The sequence below is a fragment of the Pleurodeles waltl genome, chromosome 8, assembly GCF_031143425.1.
Source record: "Pleurodeles waltl isolate 20211129_DDA chromosome 8, aPleWal1.hap1.20221129, whole genome shotgun sequence".
NCBI lineage: Eukaryota > Metazoa > Chordata > Amphibia > Caudata > Salamandridae > Pleurodeles > Pleurodeles waltl.
In genome coordinates this window covers 719539698-719553544 of record NC_090447.1, presented here as the reverse complement: position 1 = coordinate 719553544, position 13847 = coordinate 719539698, and the positions used below count along the sequence as shown (strand labels likewise).

Sequence of the window (13847 nt, the reverse complement as noted above, 5' to 3'; positions counted from 1 at the left end):
AAAATATTTGTACAGTTCATTTACAGGCCTTCAAATTTTGTTGTGTTCTAGAAAAAAATGAAATACTCTGTCTTTGAACGCACAGCAAATGTTAAAGAAGAAAAAAAAATAAAGGTCTCTTTATTGCTCATTCAACTTCTTAACTTCAGCACATCCTCACATATGGCATGTGCTTGAAATTGAGGGAGAGGATTGTTTAAGTTATGCTATTGGTAAAGAACACTGACCAGAATAAAGAAGCTAGTAGACAGAACGTTGTTCCTTACAGGCATGCATACTTGATTTATTGATAGTGCCAGAGATGAGTAGAATTAGTCACGCAGAAAGATAGGAGTCAGGAAACATTTTCTAGGAAATACAGCATGTTTACTGCTTCCTGAACTAGCATACACAGGAGTCAGCTGAAAACACATGCACTTTCATTGTTTGCCTCACAAAAATAGAAAGAGTTGCAGGAAAGAGCACTTTTGGAAAAAGGCAGGGACCCAGTCAGAGAGGCAGTAAACAGACTATGCTTCATGGGAGGCACAGAGACATTCTGGATGACCTAAATCATATAAAGTCATAAAGCCAGCAAATAGAAAGCAAATAAATGTGAATTACAAAACACAAAGCCAATGGTAAGCCATGGGGAGCAGGCCTTTCTGCACAAGCTTTCAACATGTACTCAACATGTCTGTGCAACCAGACAGCTCCAAGGTGTGGTAGGCTTCGACCTTATAAATTAAGCAAGGTTCCACACCTTAAATATGCAGGCCTCTTCAATTGAGCTGTAGAAAGTACCCAGAGGTTTCCTGTTTATTTTTTCAGAATACTCTCTTAGCCTCGAAAGTTGACAGCTAATGAAGTTACATTACCAGATGAACTTTACAGTGAGTTGAAGAGGTTATAGTAACACTCATTCTGGCCAATTGCGGAGTCTAACACACTTGCAAAAGAATCATCTGTAATGCATCTGCCAACTCCCACTTCCCCCATAGTACAAAAGACAAATGGTACCATCAGTCATTTGGAGAAAGTGTTTTCCAGAAAGAAGGTATGAGGTTGAAGACAGCGGAGGAGCAGATGTTCTCAGTTTATGGTTTCAAAATTTTTCTTAAGTGCCTGCTGCAAGCTTTTTCTTAAGTGCCCGATGTATGAAGGGGTTGCCTAATATTAAGGCCATATAGTTTTGATTTGAACTAGTGTCTTTCTTCCACCACCCATTACTCTCTGTCTCCTCATCTCTATGTTGCAGGTTCTTTTTCATCTCTACTTTCTTCCTTTTTCACTGTTTTCTTTTTGTTCTTCTCTGCCTTCTGTCTCCATTTTATGCCATTACTTTCTCTTCCTCTGAGCCAAATTCTGATGATGAAATATAAATCCTGATCCCCACAATCAGGTGGAAGAGCAGCCACCACTTTAGCCACTGGAGCAAACTAAGCACTACATGCCCCCCTCCCCAGGACAATCTTGGCCCCGGGGACCCCGGGGACCCCATGCCCGAGGGCCGGCCTAAATATTTTTTGGGGGCTGTTAAAGTTGCCGCCAAGTCATAGCAAACAGCTATGTCCTGGGCGTGGGCACCCCTGGACATAGCAGCAGCTGGCCCTGGTGTGTGGCAGTCCCCAGGGCCAATATTGGCTCCTCAAGGCAGGTCGTGTGGCCTCCCTCCAACATGCAAATAGCCCCAGGGAAGTGTTGGTACCTAGGGTCCAAAATAGACCCCCTACCTTGTTTTATTGAAGCCCCAGGGGGTGGCGGTCCCTTGGGCTGCAGTGGGGCTGGGCACCCCCCTGCATTTAATTTATTTAAAGCCCCGGGGAGGTGACAGTCCCCGGGGCTGCGGGCGGGGGCAGGTGGCCCCCGATATATTTGGTAAAAGTCATGGGGAGGTGATGGTTCCCAGAGCTGGTTAGGACGGGTGGCCCTGGAATTCATTTTGTTAGTGCCCCAGGGAGATGGTGGTCCCTAGGGCTGTGGGGAGGCTGGATGCCCCCCACATTAAATTTTGAATAGCCCCAGGGAAGTGGCATTCTGGGGAGCTGTGGGGGGGCCAGGCGACCTCCGCATCCATTCTCATAAAAGCCTTGGGGAGTTGGTGGTCCCTGGGGTTGCTGGGGGCTGAGCAGCCCTGTGCATTAAAATGGCAATGCCCCCAGGACTTGGCCCACCTGGGGGCTACAGCATTATCAAGGGCAAGAGCCTGCTCTTGTGGGTTTTGTTTTCACCAGATCCTCCAGACTCATGGCAGAATAAAATAATATGCTTTTTAGCTCTGGGGGTGGGTACCTCTGGGACCCCAGCACCATAGCTAAAGGGTCAAGCTGTCCCTAACCTGGCCCTTTTGGGGTGTTTTAACTCAGCTGAGTCCCAAGATGGCCGCCAACACTTCTTTGTTGAAGAGTTGTAGATCTCAGCACAAGATCAGGAGGGTTTGCAGAGCCTTCATGTCCCTATATATACACATTTGGATTTTCTTAAATTTCTCTAAAACTACTCAATGGATTTACACCAAATAACAAAAAGAGCTCTTTCTGGACCAAGCGCTACCTTTCTGCCAAATTTGGTGTAATTCCGTCCAGTGGTTCGGGTGTTATTGCTGTTCAAAATCCCTATGGAAAAATGAATGGGGCAAAAGCGTTTTGGGACCTTCCCTTTTTCTCACCCCCTGCTTGACAATCATCCCACAACTTACCAGACAGACAATGTAGAGAGCACTGTATTTTCTTGATAAATTTTGTGAAGATTCATCAAACGGCACTAAAGTTATTAGCAGAAAAAAAATATTTTTCTATATAAGTCCTAAGTATAACTACCTAATGGAGACTGCATCGTCACAAGCTAATGTATATATACAGCAGGGCTTTTGAGACATAAGGCAAGGTGCTGTATTTTAAAAAGTAGGACATGTTTTTTATATGTCCTAATGGTAAAAACACCAAACTGATGTTTTTACTGTAGAAAAGCTAATAGCCCCATTGGTGAGTACTGGGTTACCCACTGATATCTCAGCTGTGGTAACTTCTGAATGGGACTACTAAAGTTGGTACTTCACAATATAAAAATAATCATCACATTAAAACCAACTTGATACCAAAGTGAATATAATGCAACTTTTGGGTAAATACAAATTTTAGAAAGTTGCCACTCTGTTGCCCAAGTAAGTTTTCCAGAGACCATTCACAGATGTTGACCTCAAGATGGCCTTATGCCTTCCTGAGCAGTGTTGTGAATGGTTCCCAGGAGAAGGAGCAATAGAAGTCTGCTGTTGAAAGAGGGCTTACCACTCCCTGGCAGGAAGCCACACTTGGTGTAAGTTCAAATGGGGAGTTTCAAAGGGGAAGTCACCTTTGAAGGGCAAATGGTGGGAACATATGAGAGGGGCTGCTCTATTTTTTAGGTAGCCGTGTTACCATCAGGGACAGAAAAGGGACGCTGGTTGCCAAACCAATTTTTCCATGGGCGTCTAACCCTCAAGGTAGCCAGACCTGGAGAGTAAGCTACCATGCTCCACACACCAAGAGAGTAGTTCTGCTATTTTGGGAGTGGGCATAATAGTGCACTGTAGGATAGCTAAATACAACACATTGCAGGAAGTTGTCATCGTGTGAGGAGGATCCTAATAGGCCATTAGCTAGTAACTGCTGCATCCTCCAAGGGCACTTTCTGGTTGTAAATATAGCACCCCTGGCATCTAGACCTCAGATGACATCTAGACTGGAGAGATGACAGAAGGACTGTCCTGATGTACCCTGGACCTGGCAAGAGAGGATGCACCAACCACTGGACTGCACCGGCTGATGCTTGCGCTGGCAAACAGAGAACTATTCAGGTGGTGCCTGGCTCATAGAAGAGTCACTCCTGAGCCCCAGACAGAAGGGCTGAACTCCAAGAGACAGTTGGATGACTTCCTGACTTCCTGTTACAACAACAGGGCCACAAAAGCTGAACAAGCTAGTTCTGCCCAGTTAGTAGCCACAATCACTTGATGGCCTCTGACTGCTGACGTGCAACCTGGGTGACCAAATCGTCACACTCAAAGGTTGCAATCAAGTTCATTTGGAGAGTCATTGGAGTGCAGTTTGATCATCCAGGATGGACACTACCTTTACCAAAGGGAATCACTGGTTTCACTGTGACTAGAGAGCAGTAGTCCAGTGACGAACGGATGTTTGCTAGTCCAAAGAGGGGTTCAAGGGACATCAACCCTTGCAGCCAAAGTCACCCCAACTAGACCATGGATCGTGAAGTAGCCCCAGGAAAATCCCTGTTGACCACACAGAATCCTCAGCACCTTATAGCTTCTTCAGCATTCTGTAACTTTTCATGAGGACCACTCTGTTAAAGTCTATGGCGATTTGTGCATAGATTTGAGACTGCTTGTTTTGGCAAGGTAACTGTCCAACAAGTCCTTATGGGCCTCTTAACCTCACCTCTGCCAGAGTTGGTCTCAAGAAGTGGGCCAGCATAGCAGAACACAAATCAAAGTTTCCAAACTTTGCGGTTACCAATGCTTTTTTTCTATTTACATAAAAACCTATATCTCCGGAACCCTGGGGTAAATTTTATTAATTTTGCTGTCTAAAAATTCATAGAAATAAAAAACAGTTTTTTATAAATTAGTATCAGATTTCTTTTGTGTTGTGTGACTTTCTTATTTTGTTTTGTTTGGTGATTCTAGATGCTTTACACTTGTTTCTTTGTTTCTTTTGAGTGCCCAAAGCCACAGCTACCCAGGGTTGAGCTAAGGTTTAACAAATGAGCCTGGCTGGACCCAAGTCAGTATCATGAGTCTATGACACTGTGAGGTTGCACAATCTCACCATATAATACACCACTGTCCTCACATTTTGTACATCTTATGATTTTGCAATGCATAATAGTTGCTAAAGCAACAACACTCACATACAAATATACACACACAAGCACAGACTGCAGACATGCAATGGTAATGGTGGGTTTACAGGTAGCCAAAGGGTGTTTTTAGCCAAGGTTTTCAAGATACTAGGTCCCATCATTGCAAACGTTTGATAGAGTCTAGGTAGCCATATGATTCAGAACCTAGGTTTAGGAAGTACTCCCCTCTAGGAGCTCTGCCGGTGTAGTTCACAGAGTTTTGCCCACTTCGCACTCTGCATGGAGTTCCAAAAACCTCTGTGAAGTGAAGTGGAATGGAGTTTTTTCTCTAATGAGGCTCACCAGAGTTAAGTAGCCAAGCGAGAGAAATTGTTATGTTGGTGAACGTGAGCGCAATTTCTGAACGCAGGTCGTCACAGCAGGTCGCAACCGCCTGTGTTGAGATAGCTGCTGCTCGTACTGAGGAAATTGACGCTCAAGTTGAAAATCTACGTGAGCAGTAGAAAGAAGTTAGCACCCTCTGATGCTCCATGTGATGCCGTTTGTACTGATTTAAGAGCACAGGATAAACTTCTGGCACTGAAAATCAGTGTGAACACCGCAACTTACCCACACTCCACTGCTCATGGAACTCTGCGTAGCGTGGTGGAGTTTTTTCGGCACTTCGAGGAGTTCTGCATCGCAGAACTCTGGGAACTCCACCCAGGCCTACTCCCCTACCCCTTACACATTCAACTAACACTGTCATTGTAGTGTGAATTATTTACGCTCACAACCACTTCTCATGATGTGACTTAGGTATGCTAAAAACATCAACATGATTTTCGTGATGTCCACACTTGTCACTTACACGTTTCTATAAACAAATAAATATGTTGTATGCAGACTTCACTATGCATGCGGAAGGTTTTTGCAGGGCGTGGATCAAAATGTTCAGGTGAGGGCTGCTTCAAAGTATAAAAAATAAACTGCTATAGAGAACGATGGAAACGTGGTCCTTCCAGTAAGTGGCAACATCTTTTATTGAGCTGTCTTTGCTGCCTTCTCATTAGGAAAACTAGTTGTAATTGCAATAGGAGAGCAGGTCGTTGAAAAGCATAGGATCTGGTGCATATCACCCATAATACCACAGTCGTACTCCAAAACCCTAGTGACAGCCCTGGACTTCTTTACTGTCTTCAGACATAGGTCACTCTGATATTTGAAGAAAAAAAATCGTTGATTACTGTTTCTTTTTTAATAAGAGGGGGAGATCTAGATAGACGAGCAGCTTCCACCATCTTTTTCAGGCACACTTACACTGCTGTGTAAATTAAAAAGCAAACAATTGCATTTAAATAAGAATTAGTTCCCAAGTTACAAAAATGAACATTTCTGTGATCACAGAGAGCAAGAGCATTGCTTTCAATCTGCTCTAAGTAGGTTGGGAGCATTTAAGGATATTCTCATGTCAGTTTGGGGTAGCCAGTGGTAGCATTTGCAATGAAGGTCTGTCCTTTATCACTCCTTACTCCTGTCAAGAGTCATGAAGGCAACTATAAGAACAGCAAGTAAACAGGTCCACAAAAGAAAAGTTTGGTTTCTGTACTGTGCACTCCCTGCTCTTCCCACAGCCTCCCAGCGGCACGTAAGGGACTGTTGAAAGATTATGGGTCAGATGTGATTGCGAGCCTGTGTGTGAATTCTTCCGTTTCAAAGAGGACATGATGGAACTTCGACTTCCGCTGATATGCTGGTGAATAGACGTCCATTCTTAGTCTGAACTATCACCAACAGCGCAAACATATTTCTCTGCTCTCTGTGAAGTCTGGCTAGTCCCACTGTGGTGAATCAACCTTTCCGAGGATGACCGCATACAACAAGCAGCAATGCTTGGTCAGTTCCAACACAGATGGGACAACCGGCGAGACACACGTGCACATAAACATGAGCTCATTCTTCTTGGAGAGCCACATTTGTTGACCTTCAAGTCATCAGGAACAGCAATTTTCTGTTCAAATAGTTTTCTTCAGATGTCTCCATTATGCAAGTTCATGCTTACCACAACACTTTAATAAATAACTATTAACTCCAATCAGCATACTCTTTTGTTATAAAGTTAAGAAAATGGATGCATAGAACTTATTGACAAGTTCAATCTTAACATGAATGAGACCCTTTTCCTTTCTGCATTGCTTTAGCAATAAAATCACAAATGTTATAGTTCATTTCTTGATCTTTACACCTTAGAATATAAGAAAAGAAACCGAGCAGTTTCGAGTCACAATTAAGCTATGACAATGTTTAGGGCTATATGTTATGCATCATGGCAAGAATCTTGTCTTAACATTTTAAGAACAATATTTTACGCTAGCAATAAAGCCTATTTCATATGAGAGGTTTCCCTGTGGAAATGTGAGGGACTATTTCTCACTGGAACCATCAAGGGCATTAGATCTAAGTTTGCGAAAAGGTATGCATGTCTACTGTACACTGGACATTTAAGCTGGCATAACCTCTAATGGACTCGGAGGAGTAATCGCAGTGATGCAGTCTTCATCCTTTCAGTCGAATACAGTGGCTTTGTTTATAGCTCAAATTAAAAAATCACTTAACTCTAGCCTTGCTTGGATTGGATCAACTCTTTCTCTTTGCCTATCAAAGATTTGACATCGTCTTCATGACACAGGAACAACAAAGTCTGTTTTAAATTTGCTCGTGTTATGCAGTTTCCTTTTTCACATTTCCAAGAGCACATATTGGAGTATGCACTCACGCATTACTGGCTAATGACCACATTTTCAAATAGAGTCAAGACAATAACTCCCACCAATTTCACCACATACTCGAATCGTATTTTCCCTTCTTTGCTATTCACTCAGCATTTCTGGTGTACTCCTGAGAAGATGCAACCGTCACAGTTTCGTACCGATGAAGTTAGAAGTGAACATTAATGGCAGCATAATTCTGCAGTTGAACTTTAAAAACTGTAAGAAATCTAATTTACTCAGAAGAAATCCCTTCCACCCACATGACCACGATTTTGGTAGGAGTTATTTCACGTCAGCCTTGATGGAGAGTTTACTCTTACCCTGCATAACAGTACCTTTCCGACTATAGCCAACATAGGAATGTACCGCGCAGAAGTTCTCAATAACCACAAGCTTGCAAGTATGGGGTTCTTCACCTGCGTTGAAAGGCATTCCTTGCTGGGATGAAGACTCAATGCCGCTATAACAGATTTGATGACATATGGTATTACACCACTCTGATGTAATATTGAGTAGGAACAAACCGTTTTGGAAGTGTAAATTTATGTTTTGTTAAAAACGAATCACATATTTACCCAGGTAAAGCAAGCAATTTTCCCATCTAAGTCAAACTTATCTCTCTATTAGTGGCTTTGCGAATGTCAAAACCATTTGCACCAAAGTTGGTGGACTGCTTTGCTATTCTTACTTTCAACTTTTGTTACGTGACTTCTCATTGACGGATCAATTAACAATAGACCTCTCCATTAGCCACTACAATCTAAGATCTGGTTTCACTAAGAGCATTTCAGTTCAAATTTAATTTAATTGAGATTCAAAGTGGCCTTGTATTTGGGGAGTAGAGCTGAAATAGCTGTGAGACTGACCATACTAGTTCATGCTTTCACACCAAGGCTAATATTACAGACGCTGCACACTTTTATGGTCTGCGCTGCAGTGAACCTTTAATTGGGTGGACTGGCCACAGTCTGGGTCACTGTGCCCTAGCACACTGAATGTGCTGCCCCAGCGCAGATGAGAATTCACACAAGCCCTAAAGGCAGAGCATTAGTGAAAGGTGGATCAGCTGTTTGAAGCACCACATCCACCTCTCACGATGCAGGCAGCAACCCAGCCTCACTTGAAAAAGGGGCAATTATCCGACTGCAAACGGGTGCGATGAGTGAGTGCATCTGCCTGCAGGGGGATGTCTGCGTGGTTCACCAAACCCAGTTCCCCATTTCCAGGAGGCACCTACCACTTTTGTCAGCTACTTACCTCTGCACCCAGGTCTATAATACAGCACGGGAGCAGAGGCAAAGTGTTTCCTCATTTGCATTGGGCAGCACCCTCATGAAAATAAGAAAATGCCCCCTTGAGATAAAGACAGTGTTAGAGATGCGCCAGCGCGATCTGAGGTTCAGAAGGGGCTTCACAAGTGTCAGCAGCCCCTTCTGTACTACCAAAGTGCTCGAGGCGTGCAAAAAGTTGTGCACATACCTGTGGTGTCCACAGGGCAGTTTTGATAATATGGCCCCTCAGTACGAAAGTGCTCGAGGCATGCAAAAAGGTGTGCACATACCTCTGGTGTCCCCAGGGTAGTTTTGATAATATGGCCCCTCAGTATGAAATCAATTTGCAAGTAGCTGTTACTTTATGATTGCATATAGAGCTAGCTATATGGGGGTGATCCAAGGTAGGTTTAGAATCCACACATTTATCTGGGAGCAGTATTTCCATCAGTTCAACATCTGAGTAGACTATTATTAGAAAAGAAATCTCTTCACACTTACCCATGGTCCTGTCACAGGTCTCTCTCTTTACGTGCTGGAGGTGAAGGAGGCGTAGACAGAGGATGCCATCGCTGTTATTTCACTCGAACTCTCTGCAGTGATTGACACCGTTGTTTAGGAGCTACTTCTAGCATTGCTCTTTAAAATAGGCATTCAAGACTACACCCACAAAGGCCTCCATGACTTTATGCATGAATGGACTAAATAAGTGTCCATCACCTCTTTCTGCTTTGTACCATGGCAACTTCTATGTGTGGCTCCTCAGGGTTCAGTACTTTCTGAAATTCTTTAAGGCATCTATGAGACCACTGGATTACATTAGTCATTGGTTCAGCTTTTCCTTTGCACTTGTTTACTTATAGCCAAATGGCACAGCCAGAAAGAAAAAAACAAAGAAGCAAAATAAACCATTGTCTTTAGTTCCTAAGGGAATTAACCACCTTTTGGTTTATGGTTCAAGGAAGTTGCCTGGCCCCATCTTGAGGACTGTGATAAGAAGGATTGGCAAGTAATAGGGCCATTACTACATGGCATGAAGATGGAGACACTGCTACACAACATCAGGTATAAAACAGCGCTCACTATGAACCGAGACACAAAGGTTGTTATAAACTTACTGCATCTATGGTGCTCATCATTCATAATTTTGTAAATTCCATGATGTGGTGTTAGGCTATTGCAACTCGATTGATGACGAAAGGAAAGACCACATATTGAAAAACAAATAAAAGCAGAAAGTCTCAAATATGGGCACCAGGTGTAAAGAAGAACCAAATATAAACAGATTTAAGAACAGAAATATCGGTTTCTTGAAAAGGGCTATCGTTAGTTACAGGAGTGCTAATGACAGCTGTTTCACGTGACTCAAATTTTAGATTTAAGTGATAAAACCCGATTTTGAAAGTTTGATCAAAATGTTTTCAAAAATAAAGAATCTTCATCCTTCCTTATAACTTTGTAACATGAAGTTAGTGCTGAGGAGTGGCATTTTAAAATCCTTCTATTTTCAGGAAAAAAATGCCAAATGTCAGCTTGAAATGCGTTTAGCCGTGTTCACAGGGCTTGTTGACTCCAAAAGATAGATGTATGTGTTGAACTGATGGGGACCATATGTCGTAAAGCTCGTTACCGGCAGTTATTTACACAATAAAATAACATGAAGCAGCGGGGGAGCGTCTGTCCTGGTTTGCACAGCTGACGGCTGAACAGCGGGAGGCAGTGAACGGGTCACCGGAGCGGGCAGACACTGGTTTCATACACAACCTTACTAGTCAAGGCAGGCCGAGAGAAAGAATCTTGTCTCAAGCAGAAACGACGCAGAAGTTTAGATTTATACCTGCGCATGGTGCAGACGAGAAAAACTGTTTTGTTCTGTACACAAGATGGAACATATTGGGCCAATCTGGAGTGTTCCATATACTCCTGTCATAAAGATACCAACTGCATCTAAGTGGGGTGGAAGAACCAACCCTATTAAGAGGAAAACTCCTTTGAAATTGTACTTTTCTCTCTGTAGGAGATTGGGTTATTGGTAGAGGGGGTGGAAGCCCCACTAAGGCAAAAACCACAATCCTTCTCAGGGTGAACTACAAAAAGTCACTAAATTAACGTGTGTTTAACCATTTGGTAGCTTTGCACCAAAGCAGTTAGACTTAACTTTGAGGCAATTTGCAAAGTATTTATACAGCACACAAACAGTAATAAAGTGAAATCATAACACAAGAAAATCTTAAACAAATTTAGAATAAAGTAAATTTTAATAAATGAAATGATAGCAGAACAACAAAAATCAAAACAGCAGAACTGAAGATGTTTCATTTTAAAGTATTGAGTGAAAATAGCACTAAAAGCAGAAAGTGCCCCTCATCTGGTCACGCTGAACTGGGGTACAGCCAAAAGTTCAGCCTTACCACAATAGAGTACAAATCGAATATAGGGATCAGGTTAGTCTTGCTGAAATGTTACCTTCTCATTCTACTGTGAAGAATTCTGTTCGCTGAGCGTCGCGGACAGTCATCACTGTACATTAAAGAGCAGGCCAGGAGATGGAGGCAGTCGGTATTAAAGAGCAAAGAGCTGGTTGAGCATCTTGAGCGGTCACTGCTGTAGCTAATCTTTGGTGGTTGTCACTGGCTGTTATGGCTGTAACAGGCAGTGTAGGTATTGCGTTTTGGTTACAGTGGACAGTTGTTGCCGGTGCAGAGAGCAGGTTTCCCAGAGATTCACTTTTGGTAGTTGCAGGCAGCAGAGACCTGGCAGAACTGGTCAGTTTGCAGTTGTGTGGAGACCAAACTACTGGATTTTCATCTTTTTTTTTTAGGAGGAGTACACAACAATTCCAGCCAAGGGAAATATTTCTTATGGATCAGGACTCACTCCAGCAAGAGGCCAGCAGGGCTCTGGAAGGTGCAGTTGTAAGTCCAGGTGCAGCAGGTCAGCTGGGCAGTTGTGGGGAGGGCTCTGAAGTTGTGGTGTTCCTGTAGCTCAGACAGGAGATCAGCCCATTGACCCGTGGAGTCACTCTGGTTAGCCTGGAATAAAGGAAAGCAGGTCCAATCTTCCTTCTCGGACAGCAAAGCAGTCCTTAAAGCAGCAGGGCGGTCCTCTAGCAGCGAGGAAGTCCTTCTTCTGTAGCTTCAATGGGTCCAGGACTGTTCTGATAAGAGGCTCTGGAGGTCCAATAATTATTTATGGTGCTTGCCTTTGTGTGGGGCACACCCTGCCCTACCCTCACATCTGGGTCTGGAAAGTTCTTCCCCTTCTGGTGCCAAGTCTCTAAACTGTATGGGGGTGAAAAAAGGCAGAGCAGGCCTGGTGTTAGGCTCCTTTGGGTGCGCAGGAGGCAAAGCTCTTTTAGGTGTAAGTGGGGCTGGGTACAGCCACTCCCCAGTAATTCTGTCAGGATGTCCCATCAAGTCCGCACCTAAGCCCCTTTTGTGTTATTATCTGGAAGTAATACACAAACCCCAACAGCAGGGCCATTCACAGTTATTTGAGTCAGGACACTGGCAGATGGCACGAATGGTTGGGACCAGAAAATGACAAATTCCTAAAAGTGGCATTTTCACAATTGTAACTTGAAATCCAACTTTACCAGTACATTAAAATTCATTTGAGTATAAACAGCATATCTCTAGCTGCTCCTTAAATGTAATAAGGTAACTCAGTGTTATTCAATGGGAGAGACAGGCCTTACAACAGCAAAAAACGAATTATGGAGTTTTTTTCTACCTGGACATATAAAACGTAAGTACGCATGTCCTACTTTTTAAATACAATTCACCCAGCCCCATGAGCCCTGAGGACCTACCTTACAGATGACTTATAAGTATTAAAAAGAAAGGTTTAGGTCTGACAAAAAGTTTATTTTGCCATGCCAAAATGGCAGTGTAAAACTGCGCTACGAGCTACCGTGGCTGGCTTCAGAAATGTTTTTAAAGGGCTACTATAGTGGGTGGCACAATGAGTGCTTCAGGCCCACTAGTAGTATTTAATTTACAGGCCTGAAGTACATGTAGTTCCATTTACTAGGGACTTAAAAGTAAACTAAATGCGCCAATTGGGTGTAAGCCAATTTTATCATGTTTTAAGGTGCGATCACAAGCACTTTAGCACTGGCTAGTAGTGGTAAAGTGCACAGAGATCTAAGACCAACAAATACATGGTTTAGGAACAGAAGGCGAAAAGTTGGAATTGTTTCTGTAAAAAGGGCCAGGTTTAACGCTCTTCAAAGTGACTGTCTCCACCACAGGATCTGTCAGAGTGGAGGAAAAGGCATGTGATGAAGATTCTGCTGTGCTGTGTGGAATATTCAAAATTTCATATAGGTAATGGGAATTTAATTCCACAATGGGGCATCATTCCCAAAATAGAGAAAATTGACTTTTGCATCACGTTGTTGCAAAGAGAGTAGGCAATCGAACAAGCAGCGTTTTTGCGGGCAAGGTTACATAATGTTATTTTCACCAGGGCAAAAAAACAGCAAATTGAAGTTTCTTCGGCTTCTAGAAGATCAAAATTGCAGCTATGTCGGAGACAATATCATTTGCTATGTTTGTTATTATGGTGCATAAAAGGTGCAAAATCATTTTGCTTATTTCTTTAACAAACATTATTGGTGGTTAAGGAGCTTTCTTTGGTAAAAAAAAATGCATTACATGTTTACAATGGATGGTAAGCAATAGACGCATTTTATATAATTTGAAATTATTTGCCAATCTGATTTCACAATGCTTGCTCTGGCTAAATTATTTTGTGTAATAAGTAGTGAAGAAACCCCTTCTGTTTCATTCTCTATTACACAAGCATCAACAAAGTTCAAAAAAGTGTTTGCTTTACAGTTTATTGAATACAATAATTATGTAATCTGCCTTCTACTGCCATATTGTACAACCTCAATGCCCCTAGGGGTCAGAAATACATAAACAGCCCGAATGGTGGCATATTTTTTGGTCGGTGCTAATTTATGACCAGGTGCTTTTTTTAA

At 42.8% G+C, this 13847-nt stretch overlaps 1 protein-coding gene across 5 annotated transcripts in view; it reads right to left on the bottom strand.

Moving 5' to 3' along the window:
• The window catches only part of COL8A1 (collagen type VIII alpha 1 chain), a 193869-nt gene that overhangs the window by 147280 nt on the left and 32742 nt on the right, over positions 1–13847 (bottom strand). For 2 of the 5 annotated variants that reach the window (XM_069204892.1, XM_069204893.1), the window contains exon 3: positions 9362–9453. The exons of the other annotated variants lie outside the window; for them this stretch is intronic. The gene's annotated coding sequence lies outside the window, so the exon portion shown is untranslated. The remainder of the gene's footprint in view (positions 1–9361; positions 9454–13847) is intronic. 5 annotated transcript variants of the gene reach the window in all.